This window comes from Oryx dammah, unplaced genomic scaffold (assembly GCF_014754425.2).
Source record: "Oryx dammah isolate SB20612 unplaced genomic scaffold, SCBI_Odam_1.1 HiC_scaffold_5, whole genome shotgun sequence".
NCBI classification, from domain to species: Eukaryota; Metazoa; Chordata; class Mammalia; order Artiodactyla; family Bovidae; genus Oryx; species Oryx dammah.
In genome coordinates, this window is record NW_024070189.1 from 37327732 (window position 1) to 37343961 (window position 16230).

A 16230-nucleotide genomic window follows, 5' to 3' on the forward strand; every position below is an offset into this window, starting at 1 on the left:
GGTTAACCTCTTAAATTGCGAGTTTGCGCGTTGCTATTTTAAGTTGCTTTTTAAACTTTGTTACTTGATGTGTTACACATAGCGAAGAGTCTGATAAAGGGTATCAGGTAGATTCCAGAAGAAGAGGTGTTTGAAACTTCATTGCTCAACGGTTTTAGTTCTGATCCCCTACTATGCCTATTCCCTTAGGCTGTGGTGTCACTGCTGTTCTTGTTTTTAACCGAAGCCACTATTGTGGAAGTGGAAGTGGACTGCTTTGATTGGGCAGTATTCTAGGTAGAGTGCTAATCATGTAGAAACATATCTGACAGAGTTTGGGCTTATAATGAAAATGGTTGGAAAATACTGTATTTTTCAAAATCAGAATCAGAGTATACTGCATGATTGGTCTTTGATTTAAACTGAGTTAAAGTTACATGAAAATTCAGGAAACTCCTCAGATTATGAGAATATTTGAAGGAAAATTTGCCTCTTTGGTGCTCTTTTCAACTGATGGCTTGAAAGAATGAATGATACTCTGATGCCGTAGCGTGGCCCCTCATTTGTCAAGGACTCTAATTCATAAAACAGTATGTTAAAAGGAATGATTTATATTGAAATATGAATCTTACTGTCTTCTGCATTTATGGTTTTCTTTGTTGGGTATGTGTTCACTCTGTCCTTTGAATTCTCTCTTAAGTTCATGTTTAGAGTATGAAATAAGGGTCAATATTCAAAAGTTTAAATACTGAGCTATTCAACCTGTCACCTGAAAAAGTGTTAAAATGTATTTGACAATCCTCAGAGTTAGGAGGGTGCACCTGGATGATGATAGCTGTTAGACAGAACTGGGTTCACTGTCAGGCATGGTGTTTTATGAGCTGAGTAATATTACACTTGTTTAACCTTTCCACCCCTCAACTTCCTCAGCTGAAAGCTGAAACACTAACTTTTGCTTCATGGGGCCACTGAGAGGATAATTTGTTAAGGTCTTATACAGTACCAGACATAGAGCACTCTATAAACAGTCACTGTTCTGGAGATGGTAGCAGTGTATATCTTTCCTAATTTTTATGTTGTTAGATCTATTACTGTTTTTATGATTATAAAACTAATTCATTGCCATGCTTTTTTAAAAACTGTGCAGAAGGCTATGAAAACCACCAGTGTTGACACATTGTTAACATTGCCCTTTTTTCATTTAGTGACATACTTTTATATAAATGATTATGCTGTACTATTGAATGTATGCTATTTTCTACTTACTTTTTCTGTGCCTTTTAGTATACAGCATTTCTAATAACCACAAAATATTTCCTTGAATGTACCATGATTTATACAACGATTACCTGTTGTTAGAAGTGCATGGTTTCTAAGTAGTTTTCAATTATAAACAACTAAAATAAGTATTCCATTACTGACATGTTTGTACACCATTGATTTCTAATACATTTCTTAAAGTGAAATTTCTGAGTCAAAAACCATATGCCTTAAAATGATGCATATTGCAAATTGTTCCCTAGAAACGTTCTACTGTGATTTGCATATCTACTATGAGAGTGTGGCAGTACACACACATGTGCCCACACACACACCACCCAGCCCTTAAAATGATGAAAAAATAGAAAACTGATGTCTGTCTTCTGTTGTAAAAAGTGTTAGAGAAGTGGAGATAGAAGAATCCAAAACCTATATGCAGTTTTCTGTGTCCAAAAGCCATAGAGGATAAAATGGCAATGGAAAAGCAAAATAATCAGCACCCAACTAAAACTGAAGCTCTGCAGAGAGACAGAAATGCATAAGGAGGGCCAATAGGAGGAAAACCCTATAGAGAAAGGCTGTCTCAAAATAAAGCACCTAAACAAAGAAGCAGCATGGCAGCTATACAGGAAAGCTCTCAGATGACATATTTCTCTCCCTTTGTCTCTCTTTCTCTGTCTCTCACTTACTGATGGAGACAGAGGAACTCAGCATGCAAAAGATAATGACTATTGGTAAAAATACTTCAGGGTATATTAAAACTTTAATTTAAAAGTGTTTTTCTTGGAAAAATTGAAAGAGAATATAAATAAAAGGCCAAGCATAAGCAATTTTCTTAGACACTAATTAAATCTAAAATTCTAAGAAAGAAAATCAATATGGCAAAAAAAAATCAAGGCAATACCACAAAGTTCAGGCTGTAGAAAACCATGTCAAATACAGAAAAAAAAAAATACAGATAAAAACCACTTAGAGAAAATGATAAATATAAAGGACAGGTACAGCAGAGTAAGCATACAGAACTGTGGTTTTTATGAAATATAGAATGAAACAAAAAAAATTTAAATCTGACATCATTAACTGACTATAATGATGATTAATATTTCTTGAATGCCATGTGTCTGCCTAGACACTCTACATATCTTGTCATGACATAAGTCATTATTACCCTGTGTTGTAGTAGTTATAATTTTATAGATGGTGAACAGAGGCCTGGAGAGTATAATTAATCTTCTTAAGGTTGGATGACTAAGAAACGGTTGGACAGAAAATATGACCACAGGATACATTCTAACTACTAGGCTACACACTATGTTTATACATACCAGTAATGAAATTAATCATTAGGCATAAAGGATGTACTGAGTTCCAGGATAAAAATTACATAATATCATTGCTACTTTATTATATTCCTTTAAAATTACTTAAACTTTCAATCAGAAAAGGTGAATGACCTATGAGGAAGGGAAAATAAATCTGAAACTACTCTAGAACAATATTAAATTTTATAAGACAATAGAAAAAAGTGTTACAGAGTTCTGAGGGGGAGAAAATATAACTGAGAATTCCATGGACTGTAAAGTCCATGGGGTCGCAAGGAGTTGGACACAACTGAGCGACTTTCACTTTCATTATTGGTATTATTTCAAGGCAAAAGAAGGACAATTTATCCTTAGTGTGCAAAATCTAAGGGAACAACCAAAGAAAAATATTATGGCTTAATTTTAAAAATCTGGCTCCCAACAGAAGGTAGTCAAAACAAAGAACTTTAGAATAGAGAAAGTATATGCTAGTATGTAGAACTGAAGGTAGCATGTAGAACTAAAACTATATGACTCCAAAATTTAAGTTAGAAATAAAAGATAACTGAAATATTTTTAAAAAATTAAATACAGAAAATATATTAAAAATATAAATCAGGATAGGTGTGATGATGATGGAGAGAATATTTGTTTTCTAATTCATAGCAAGGACTCAATATTTGCATTTTATTCTTATAGTTTATGAATCAAGGATTTGAAGGTTAAGAATATCTTTTAAATTAACATAGATAACTTACACAACTATGTTTTTTAAAGGGTCTACCATACACTACCCTAGGGTCATCTGAGATGTTTGGTTAAAAACTAACTTCCACCTGAAACATTAAGAATGCTGAGGAATTGACCTTTCCATTTCTAAGAACTTTTGGTGTTACACTAAAGCATGAAATCTGAGCCATTATGGACGAAGAAGAATCAAGAACTGACAATGCATCTTATAAAATCTTAGAAGATCAGGTAGAAATAAACAAAAGAGAGATGCAGAGCAACATTACTTTCTAGTTAAATATGAAGTCAACCTAAGTGCCCATCAGTAGACAAATAGAAAACGAAGATGTGGTGTATAGAGTAGAGTATTGCTGATCCATGAAAAATGAAATATTGTCATTTATGACAACATGGATGGCTCTAAAGGGCATTGTGCTGAGTAAAATGAATCTGACAGATAAAAACAAATACCACATGATCTTACTTGTGGAATTCAAAAAACAAATGAACAAATAATATGAAAATAGACCCATAAATGTAAGATTAAACAGCTATTTGTCAGAGAGGAAGGGGTGTCTATACTCTATGGGCAGAATAGCTGAAGAGGACTAAGAGGGACAGACTTTGATTCATATAATAAATAGGAGGGTACAGACATCATAAAGGATATTGGTCAGTGATAATGTAGTACCTTTGTAGGGGCAGATGGTTACTAGCCTTATTGTGGTGATGATTTCATAATGGAATGAGACATCAAATCATTATGTAGTGCATCTGGAACTCACAAAACATTATGCAGGTGGTGCAGGGGTAAAGAATCTGCCTGGCAAAGTAGGAGACACAAGAGATACAAGTTCAGTCCCTGGGTTGGGAAGATCCCCTGAAGGAAGAAGTGGCAGCCTACTCCAGTATGCCCTGTAGGATAATCCCATGGACAGAGGAGCCTGGCAGGCTACAGTCCATGGGGTCACAAAGAGTCAGACACAATTGAGCGACTGAGCATACACATGTCAACTGTATTTCACTGAAAAAAAGATACAGATAATGTATGTAAAGCCAGACATTGGAATAAGGATAAGGACAACTAAAAAAATGTAGAACAGAGATTAAGATGATAGAATTAAGACCATTGTCTTAACTATTATAACTAGAACATATATCAACCCATATATCAAAAGAATAAGACTCTTAAATCAAGAACTAAACCCAATAAAAAACTATTTATGGAGAAATATTATAAGTAAACTCAGACAAAAACAAATGAGGTAAATATAAACCTAAAAAAAATGAAGATTGAATATTATTACTATATAAGGATGAATTGAAGTTAAAATTGATTGAGAAATATCTTATAATAGTCACAATCCAAAGCAAAGATATAATCATTGATTTATAATTTATATATAATTCATAAAACTAAAATTGAAATAGCATCCAAATAAACTTAAATGATTGAAAGTAAAGAGAGAAAAATGATAGAAACATTACCTAAGTAGTATATTTAATAAAATTAATTAGTTGTATAAACTCATTTTTATACAGCTAAGGAAAAGGCTACCCACTCCAGTATTCTAGTCTGGAGCATTCCATGGACTACAATCCATGGGGTTGCAAAGAGTTGGACATGACTGAGCGACTTTCACTTTCATGTATCAAAGATACAATAAAAATTAATTTGCAGAACATTTGGAAAATAATGGCAGCTTAAAATACTAGAGTTAATTCCAACAGATGTGACTAAAATAGTTAATAGTCAGAAAGTTGTAGTTTCAAATAAATCTATAGTAACTAATTTTAGAAAGTAGACATATATAATTCAAGAAGTTAAAAGATCAACCAAGTAGCTTAAAGAAGAAGGAAATAATTAAGATATATTATAAATTAGCAAATTAGAAAAATAAATAATTTACAAGTAAGTCAGTTACTATTTAAAAAGTTAAGTACAATCAGGAAATAATTGACCAAGGAAGAGCTTATTAAAGAAGCAAAGAGGGAGCCAATATGGATATACCACAATAGACGTTTTTTTAAAAGCATGACGATCATATAAAAAGATGCAATTAAAAGAAAATTATGTGAATGTTAGAAAACATGGTTAAAATGTATGATGTTATTAGAAATTATAAATGATCAAAACTGAGCCTAGGAGAAAGAGAAGATAAAAACAGCTTAACTACCAAAGATAAAGCTAAGGTAATGGACAGAAAAAATTAACTCATACTGCAAAAGGTCAACTGTTCTAGAAAGTTTCATCAATAAGTCCTATCAAAATTTAAAAAGCAAATACATCCATGGGTATTAAACTCTAGCAGATCCTGGCAGAAAGAAAAAAAATGAAAACTTGCAAATAATTTAGAGAGTGGTATAACATCAATAAGATGCCAAAACCTATATAAAAAAGAACGAAAGTACATAAAAGGCAACTATGCATCCACTTCACTAATGAACATCAGTGGGGGAAAATAATAATTCTTAAATTAACTTTTCACATTGAATCCAGAGAATACAAAAAGCAAGCTACAAAATAACCACATAGTGACACAATGTATGGCAAAACCAATACAGAATTGTAAAGTAAAATAAAAAATAAATTAAAAAAAATAAAAATAAAATAAAATAAAAATAAAAATGTATTTACCATATTAATAAGTTGAAGAGGTGACAAGAGTTTCATCCTTTTCAGTTCAGTCAGTCTCTCAGTGTCCGACTCTTTGCAACCCCATGAATCGCAGCATGCCAGGCCTCCCTGTCCATCACCAACTCCCAGAGTTCACTCAGATTCACGTCCATCGAGTCAGTGATGCCATCCAACCATCTCATCCTTGGTCGTCCCCTTCTCCTCCTGCCCCCAATCCCTCCCAGCATCAGAGTCTTTTCCAATGAGTCAACTCTTCACATGATGTGGCCAAAGTACTGGAGTTTCAGCTTTAGCATCATTCCTTCCAAAGAAATCCCAGGGCTGATCTCCTTCAGAATGGACTGGTTGGATCTCCTTGCAGTCCAAGGGACTCTCAAGAGTCTTCTCCAACACCACAGTTCAAAAGCAACAATTCTTCGGCGCTCAGCCTTCTTCACAGTCCAACTCTCACATCCATACATGACTACTGGAAAAACCATTATCCTTGACTAGACGGACCTTAGTCAGCAAAGTAATGTCTCTGCTTTTGAATATGCTATCTAGGTTGGTCATAACTTTTCTTCCAAGGAGTAAGCGTCTTTTAATTTCATGGCTGCAGTCACCATCTGCAGTGATTTTGGAGCCCCCAAAAATAAAGTCTGACACTGTTTCCACTGTTTCCCCATCTATTTCCCATGAAGTGATGGGACCGGATGCCATGATCTTCATTTTCTGAATGTTGAGCTTTAAGCCAACTTTTTCACTCTCTTTTTTCACTTTCATCAAGAGACTTTTTAGTTCCTCTTCACTTTCTGCCATAAGGGTGGTGTCATCTGCATATCTGAGGTTATTGATATTTCTCCCGGCAATCTTGATTCCAGCTTGTGTTTCTTCCAGTCCAGCGTTTCTCATGATGTACTCTGCATAGAAGTTAAATAAGCAGGGTGACAATAAACAGCCTTGACGTACTCCTTTTCCTATTTGGAACCAGTCTGTTGTTCCATGTCCAGTTCTAACTGTTGCTTCCTGACCTGCATACAGATTTCTCAAGAGACACCAAAAAGGTTTTCAAAGGTATCTATTGAAGTCAGTATTCATTCTTGGTTGGAGGAGGAACTAGCAACCCACTCCAATATTCTTGCCTGGGGAGCTCCATGGACTGGGGACCTGTGGCGGGCTGCAGTTCATGGGGTTGCAAAAGTTGGCCACAACTTAGTGACTAAACAACAACAACAACAATTCATTCTTGGTTATAAACATAGAATCCTTTAGGAAAGTGGGGAGTAATGACTGCTTTCCTGCTATGGTTTCACTATCTATCTATTTAACCAAAGGCTCTGTCTCTTACCTCTTGTCTAAAGGTGGGATAGTAAAGGCAGAAACAAGAAGTGAATCTCACCGTCACCACCATTATTTAACTTTTTTAAAATTATTAGCCAGTGAAATTACATTTGAGAAAATAAATTTAGAAAAGAAGGAAAAATAATTTTGCCCTTAGCGAAAAAAACAAACAAAACAATTAGTCAAGCAAAATCCAAGAGACCTGAGAAATACCTTTGGAAATCATATGAAAAGTTAGAAACATTTCCATAGCTTTTCTGTATAAAGAGTATGTAAATAATAATTTAAAATATAAATGGAAAGGAAAAACAGAACCCTTTCCCAAAAATGTATTTAAGGAAAGAAAACTTTGTTTAAAAATAACTGATTTTTTTTTAAGGTAGCATTTTAAAGGATTCAGTTCTTTCTAAAATACCCTTTTGAGTGCACAAGGGGCTTCATTTTTGGGGTTTGTTTTTTTAACGGTTTGTTTTAGAAATTTGAAACATTGATTCTAAAGTTTGTTTGAAAGAAAGATATATAGGAAGACTCAGGAAAGTGAAAAATAGCTCTACTAGAAATTTAAATAAATTTAAAAACCACAGTAATTAATGTAGTATAGCACTGAGTCAGTGCTGTCTAAATAAAGAGTAAGAAGATGAGTTAGAAATATAATAAAATTCTTAATAATAGTATCATTTCACATCTTGGATACATTTGAGTTATTTAATAAATAGCAGTGACAACTGATGACCATTGGGGGATGTTTAAATATAGTACCATTTAACTAACCCACCCCTTCCTCTAAATTGTAGCTGTATCTAAGATCTATTTGTTTTTAAAGAGGAAAATGTAAAAACATATATAAACATTTTAATAAACATGTTCAAAATAAAGCAACCCAGAAAATCCAGAATCTAGAAAAGAATTAATAATATTTTGACCTTGTAAAAACACTTAATATGTATACTTTTCTTTCTCTCTCACCATTCTTATTAAGTAAATTTTCGTTTTCTACAATGAAATTTTTAATCTTCTTTCTGATTATATTTTAAAGTACATGATTATGTTCATTTACATAGTAGCTCAAAACAGAAAGTAAAACCATCTGAATCTCACCCTTGTTCCCCGAGGGGAAAATAAACAATGTTTTGATGTGATTTTTATACATCTATTACATTTCTTTGTGTTTCTATATGAACAGACCGTCTTTCTCACTTGTCCTTCAGAAATTTGATTTTTGATTGCTCTTTGCAATTTATTATTGGTTTATCTCATTTTAACTTATATTTCTCATATTTCTTAAGCAACTGAATAAATTTTCATATATTTATGTGCTATTTGAATTGGCTTCCCTGTGAATTATCTATGATTATTCATATCTTATATTTTATTCTTATATTTTCCTTTGTTTTCAGTTTCTAGAGTTCTAAGCATAATAATTAATTGTCCATTTATTCGTATGTTACATTGCAGATATTTTTCCCGAGCTCTCATTCATGCCATAATGTTTTTTTTTTTATTTTTGTATGGCTTAACTATTATACTTTTATAATTTCTGAGTTTCCTGGAATGGATAAAAATTCCCATTGAAAATCAAGATTAGACATATGGCCTTCTAAATTTTTCTGAAAAGGTTTCTTTTATACTTAATTGATTGTTTCAAGTTTTACATTTAATCCACCCTGAATAATATATTATTAGTATTATAAGATAATGGTTAACTATATATATATATATATATATATATATATCCCAAGTACAACACGAGTAACTGAATCATTATTGCATTATTTTGGTCTTGCTTTCTGTTTTTGTAGTGGCTACATTTGGAGGATATAGGCTGGTAGGAATACTTCTGTTTTTCACTTTATATCTTTCTATATTGTTTAAACTGTTACAATGAGTATATATTACTTTTAAAAGTTAGGAAAGTGTATGTATGTGTATGTATACATATTCTATCTGATTTGCCAGTATGATCCTATGATCTCCTATAATCCTTTATTATATTCTCTCTCTCACATGCAGACAAGCTAAGCATACCTTCACATCGATATATATATATATACACACACCACACACATTTCCTGCTTTTCCCAATGCTTCATATATTACTTAATCAGATTAACTCAAGGTAATTACACATAGATAACACATGCTCATTTCTAACGGTTATTCCTTATATTCTAATAACAACTGCTGTCAGAAAGGAAAAGAGAGAGAGAGAAGAAAGACAGGAAGAGGAGGGCCTGGACTGCATCGTAATTGCTCTGGGAGCATCCAAGCCCATGCTGTCCTGCTTTCTTGTCGATGCTGTCACCAGAAATTCAAGATTCCAGTGACACAGTTAGAGACCTCAGATATTTTTTCCAGCCTTGGATGTTCCTGTAGCAGCAATGTTCACGGCTTCCTGCAGATATAGCTCCCTATCAAAAAGCAGTAATTTTCTAACATGCAGTGGACTGAACCTCAGGAAACTCAGTTTTCAGGTTTCACTGCCGACACTGAAGCCGTATTTGTAGTATCAGAGAAGTCACCAGTCTTATAAGGGTGTGGTCTCCAAGTTCTCCTCCACCTTAAAAATCGTATAGTTTCAGAATGTTTCCGGAACATTCTGGCCTGAAATTCATTAGTTCCATAGCTGGCTTCCAGTTAAACCTATTATCATTTATTTTGCCACAAGCAATTGCTTACTAATTTAAAATTTACAGATACTTACACAGAGTATATATCAGGCTCTGTGGTTGAAAACCATTGTCTTGAAAACAAGTTTCCTTTTGAAAACAATATGGAAAATGTTTATAAGGAGAAATATTATAAAATAACTTTCCTGGATTAAGAACAACTAAAAGTACTTTATATCCAGCTCCTGTTCTAGAAATTATTCATCTAAAAAGGTATATTTCTTAATTGAATTAATTAGGATGTAAATTAAATAATGAAAGTGGTTCACGTGGTAAAGAATCTTCCTGTAATGCAGGAAACCCAGGTTTATCCCTGGGTTGGGAGGATCCCCTGGAGAAGGGAATGGCAACCCACTCCAGTATTCTGGCCTGGAGAATTCCATGGACAGAGGAGCCTGGCGAGCTTCAGTACAGGAGGTCGCAAAGGGTCAGACACAACTAAGCAACTAACCCTTTCATTTTTTCACAAAGTAGTAAATAACCAATGAGGCAGGTCCATTAGATGATGATCATGTGCCCCAGGGGAGTATTTATACTTTTTCAATGTGCTTCCTGTGGTACCTCATTTGATTATCTCAAGAATCAGCAGAAGCACGGAGGCTAGATATAAGCCCCATTCTGTCGATGAGAAAATGTGATACACCTGGAAAGTCACCATCAGTGAAAACCTGCCAGGACCAAAGCCCCTTGAGTCTTCGGCTCATGTTCTTTGCCACTGCAAGGTGTTTCCCTGCGGATTCCCTCTGACTCAGTGAACCTGGGCATCTCCTGACCTGCAAGGATGCAGACGCTTACTATAATTTATTTCCCTTCAATTAGGCATTTCCTAGAGTGAGAATCATTCCCAAGGAGTTAAATTTTGGAAAATACTTACTCTATCAGAATGCCCAGGTCACCACCAACCAAGACTTAATCAATAGCATAAAAAGTTCATATGTAACACTTTAACTTTTCACAGTACACAGGAATACTTTAGCTCTTTGAGTTCTCTGTTCCATTCTAGAATTTTAAAATAGGACACTATTATGTTACTTTGTTGTTATATCAGTGCTGGAAATCAAGCCCACTTTGCAGTGTTATTAAGTCTTTTCAGAGCAGCATGCACTAGTTTTCAGTTTTTAAAGCAGATTCACGTATTAAAGCACCCCTAGTTGGTATGATACTATAGGTATTTAATTTCTTTTCTGATTTATAAATACCCATCCATAAATGTTCAGTTGATAGAAATCTCAGATTCTAGGAAATAAAACAACAATCCTAGTACCATGAATACAACTATTACTGAAAAAACTTTGGCGAGATTACGAGCTGTTGAGAAAGATAAAGAAAAGTGAGTGTTCCATGGATAGCTTGGGGAATCAAGCACTGGCATTAAATTTTTATTAACCATATCTCAATTAATATTAAATTATTTTGTTAGGGAAAAAATAAACAAAACTGCAGTACCTCCAGCAACCCTGTGTTTCTAAAGAAATTAGGAATATTTTATAGCCTCTTCTGAAAAGAGGTTTGCAGGATTGCTTGATGCTTGTTTAATTTTGGCAAAGAGCACCTGGGGAGACATAATCAAAATGGACCCTGACATCATTTTGAAAACTCCCCCAGCAATAAACAAGCTGTCTCTTTGTCTCTCAACATTTCTGCTAGCTTCTGCTGCAGAAAGTGTCTGGGAGCTGGACTGGCTTCAAGGGCACCATAGCTGACTTTCTCCAGTGAGTCACAGGATGCTTGCCTTGACTCCCTGCAGGGAGGGAAGCACCTCTGAGTTACGGAGGCCAAGCCTGCCAACCCCTCAGAGTGCACTGAAGTAAGAAGTCCTCATCAGTGAATACTGCTTTAGAGCATTGCAAATTTCCCTGGCCCATCCTCAGCTCAGGACCACGAGATTGATTTTGGTTCAGCACTTTTAAATGTTGGTCCCCCCAAGTCAAAGCCTTGGCTCTCAGCTACACTCTGCTCCTGTCATTGTAGGCAGCTGCAAGATAACTTTCAGATTCTCATACGTAACACAGATTTGGGAAGAACAACACAAATGTGTTGCTCATTCAGCAAGTACTTCGCCAGGTTCTACTCCTGGAGGGTAGCCTGATAGTGAAGAGCATGGGCAGACCTAGCTTAGTCACTTATACTTGATTTTGGATTTGAGACAGTTCTGAGTTCAAGCCCCAGAACTGTCCCTTACTAACTCTGTGAGCAAGGGAAAGCAGTCTGAGCCTCAGTTTCCTCAATTGTAAGTTGGAGTTGGCAGTTCTACCCTCAGAAGATAGTTTTAAGGATTGTGGAAGTACATGGAAAGTGCTTGGCTGGCTGAGAGTAAGTGTTAGATAGCAGTAATTGTGATGTGATATGGACCATAAAAGGGCTCACAAGCACCATTCTCTCTTAGTCTGCTGGGAGAGTCTACTGCTTGTATAATATTCCTCCAAATTGTACAAGGTAATTTCAGAATGAATAGAACATGGCATAGATGATATATCCCACTAAATTTCAGAGGAGAGAGGTGTCATGTTCTGATGCCTGTTCAGGAAAAACTTCACAGAGTGAAAGATGCGTTCCATCTCAAAAGGAGCAAGGAGCTCTTCCTCCCAGACAGGTTCTACAGCTATAGTATAACAAGAGTAGTTGAACCCTTGAAACAATATTGAAGGATCCTCTTATTTTATAAATGACACAACTGACAGAGAGGAGTGACAAGTCCAAGGACACACAGCAATTCACTAACAAAGACCCCAGTTTTTTTTAGCATAACCTGCCCATTGCACAGCACTGCTTTTCATTCCTTGATTTGACAATTCATGATAGTTTGACCTATATCCTTAATCAGTCTCTCACATTATTCCAGCTAAGCTCTCTGAGAAAAGTTGATAAAAAGGAAATCATTCTGGTCCATTGGAAAAAGTTTTTTACCTGCTCCTACCTACTGTGTTACCTGGAGCAAAATACTCCCCTATCTGAACTAATAATAATATCTTCTCAAAGTTGACATTTACCAAGAGCTTACAGGTGTTCTACTTCAATTATCCCTTACCATCCACTGCCCCATAGCAGCGTTTTATAGGGACTGATCCATAGGGATTTACCTGATGCCTGTTCAGGAAAAACATCACACAACATTGGAATCACTAATACGCTAATAAGTGCTGCTCCCCAGCCCCATCACTGGAATTACTAAATCAGAAATTCTTGCAGCCTAAGAATTTAAAGTGTAGCCAGCTGCCCAGATGATTTTGATGCTCATAAAGTTGAAGCTTGCTAATATACTAGGTGCTCTTAGGTACTCTTACAATTCTCTAAAATCCTACTAAAGACAAAAGCGGAGGCCTAGAAAGAAGTAACATATTCAGTCACACAACTCATATGGTGGCTCAAATGGTAAGAATCTGCCTGCAATGTGTGAGACCCAGGGTCAGGAAGATCCCCTGGAGAAGGGCATGGCAACCCACTCCAGGATTCTTGCCTGGAGAATCCCATGGACAGAGAAGCCTGCAGGGCTACTGTCCATGGGGTTGCAGAGTTGGACATGACTGAGTGACTAATACTTCCAAGAATTTAAATTGTAGCCAGCTTCCCATATGATTCTGATGCCCATAAAGGGTTTGAAGCTTGCTAATATACCAGGATCTCATAACCCTTTAAAATTTTACTTTAGACAAAAGGTGAGGCCCAGAGAGAGGTAACGTATTCAGGCACACAGCTCATAAGTGGCAAATTTAGGATCTGAATCCATATGTTTTTGTTTGTTTTGTTTTTGAGGATTTTCAATATGTGACTTCAAGTCCAGCTGAGGTTTTATTCTTTAGCCAAGCATCCCAGATTGACAGCTGAGCTTGTGATTCTTCCCTATTTTTCTAAACTCATAATTTTCTTCATTTCTCAATTTAACCTGCAGCCAATGTTTTGTGAAGTTCAGTCACTTTCATTGTTTATCCTCATCTGTAGATCTCAGAGCTGAGGGTCATCAGGTGTTAAAATGGAACAGAGATGTCTGACAAGGTGGTGTCATATTAAAAGCAATTCTTCTAACAAAAATTGGGTTGTGAGGGTGGCTGGTGCACTGGTCAGTTCTCACTGGGGTAATTCACCACGTAACTGGCTAAATGCATAGAAGCCCTCAGACTACACTTGTACAGGGAGTGTCTGGCTGAGATGGATGTCAGCGTTCATCTCAGTTCAGTCTTCCCCTGAGGGTTTAGTTGGTTCCTTGGTTGTGATTCATTGGACATTCTTAAAGGGGAGCTCAAAAATCATTACTAGTTATCTCCTACATCCCTTTACTGTACAGAGGATGGAAACATCCTTTAACACATTTGGAGAACCACCCAAGCTTCATGGAAAAATTGCCTTTTTTGTTTTGGAAAATCCTACAGTTTTTGACATTTAGAACTTTAAAGGATCTAAGAGATGATCTAACCTAGTGCTTCTCAAGTGTGTGTAAGGTGGCACTAGTGGTAAAGAACCTGCCTGACAATGCAGGAGACATAAGAGATGGCTGGTTCAGTTCTTGGGTCGGGAAGATCCCCTGGAGTGCAGGTTGGCAACTCACTCCAGTATTTTGGCCTGGAGAATCCCATGAACAGAGGAACCTGGTAGGCTATAGTCCACAGGGTCTCAAAGAGTCAGACGCAACTAAGTGATAGAGCACGCATGCATGCACGCTTCTGGTTAAAGGGCAGATTCTTATTTAGTACGTCTAGGGTGAGGCTTCAGATTCTACATTTCTAACCGAGTCCTGCTGATGCCACACCTGCTGAGCTCTGCTGCTGCTGCTGCTAAGTCGCTTCAGTCGCGTCCGACTCTGTGCAACCCCATAGACAGCAGCCTACCAGGCTCCCCCGTCCCTGGAATTCTCCAGGCAAGAACAGTGGAGTGGGTTGCCATTTCCTTCTCCAGTGCATAAAAGTGAAAAGTGAAAGTGAACTCGCTCTGGACCACCCTTAATAGCAGGGACCTCACCCAGGGAAGATAAATGAGTTACACCTTGAGCATCAAACTTGAACAACTAATGATTGCTGTCTTGAGAACTAGACTAAGGATTCTGTAGTTGACTCTGGAACCAACTGGTCAATTCTCCAGGTTATCAAAGGCTTCAGAAGAAACTTCACTTCAAAAAAGTCTCTGGTTTTTTTTTTTTTTTTTTAATTAGCACTTCTTTTTACTTGTAGTTACATTTTTACAACATTTTTTAATTTCTGAGTTTTTGTTAATTAGTTTTTTTTTATTGAGGTATATTTGGTATAACATTGTATTACTTATAGGTGTACAATGTCATGGTTTGATATTTGTACTTATTGCAAAAATGATCACCATAGTAAGTCCAGTTAATATCCATCACCCTACAAAGTTATATTTTTGTGATGTCTCATTTTTATATGTAGAAACTGAAACCCAGAAATGTCAGTGACTTGCTCAGGGTCATATTAGCAGTTAGTGGTAGAGATGGGACTAAATTAAATGTATCCTAGATTTCTCTCTCTCAGCTGCACATTTTAATCACAGATTACATGTGAAGCTGTTTTAAAGTATCTTTCCTCAGTTCTATAGTTGGCAGAATAAGCCACAGAGTCCAATATGGATACAAGAAACCAGACAAGAAGCTGGCTAGTTAAGCCTGGCTTAACATCTGAAAAGTTTTGCAACTTGGAGAGAAGAATTTCTCTGGGCCTTGGATTTGTTATCCGTGAGATGAGGAAGTCCTTCCCTCATCTTTCAGTTTTATTCTGTTGTTGTAGAAGGCACTGAGATAAAAGATAAGAAACCCATTTGACAAAATATAAGTGACAAATAAGTTGAGGGCATTTTTATTAAACTGCTTTAGGAGAATAAAAATTTCTCATAGGCTATTGAATTTGGAAATGTAAATATATAAATATATATACACACACACATAAAATATGTGCGTTTACCATTGTCTTCGGTTCAATTTTATTTAGAATGTTTAAAAATTACTATTTGATTTTTATTAATGATGCCTTTTTGACTGTCTGCTCACTTAAATATATGCACTTTGTGCAAAGCATGCATAGAAGCATGGAGAAGAGAGAAACTGAAAATGGAAGGGAGAAAGAGAGACAGACGGAGAAAGAGGGAGAAAAAGATCAACACAGCCAGCCCAAATCTTGTCAAGGATATCTTCTTGTTCTGGGCTGCCAGGAACAACAAGGCCCCTTGTTTCTTCATTCATATCTAGAAGGGGAGCTGGGGATGTTTTAAAATACGAAGTTTCCAACAGACCTTTCATTTTTTTTGACAATAGCTCAGTTGACTTAGACCTCCCATCCCTGTACCGGTGCCTGGCAATGGGAGGGAAAATACCAAGACTGGTTTAGCAGTCAGGCCC

General features: G+C 36.1%; 1 protein-coding gene across 2 annotated transcripts in view; it reads left to right on the forward strand.

Moving 5' to 3' along the window:
* The window catches only part of GABRB2 (gamma-aminobutyric acid type A receptor subunit beta2), a 299395-nt gene that overhangs the window by 258442 nt on the left and 24723 nt on the right, over window positions 1-16230 (forward strand). The gene's annotated exons all lie outside the window — the stretch shown is intronic.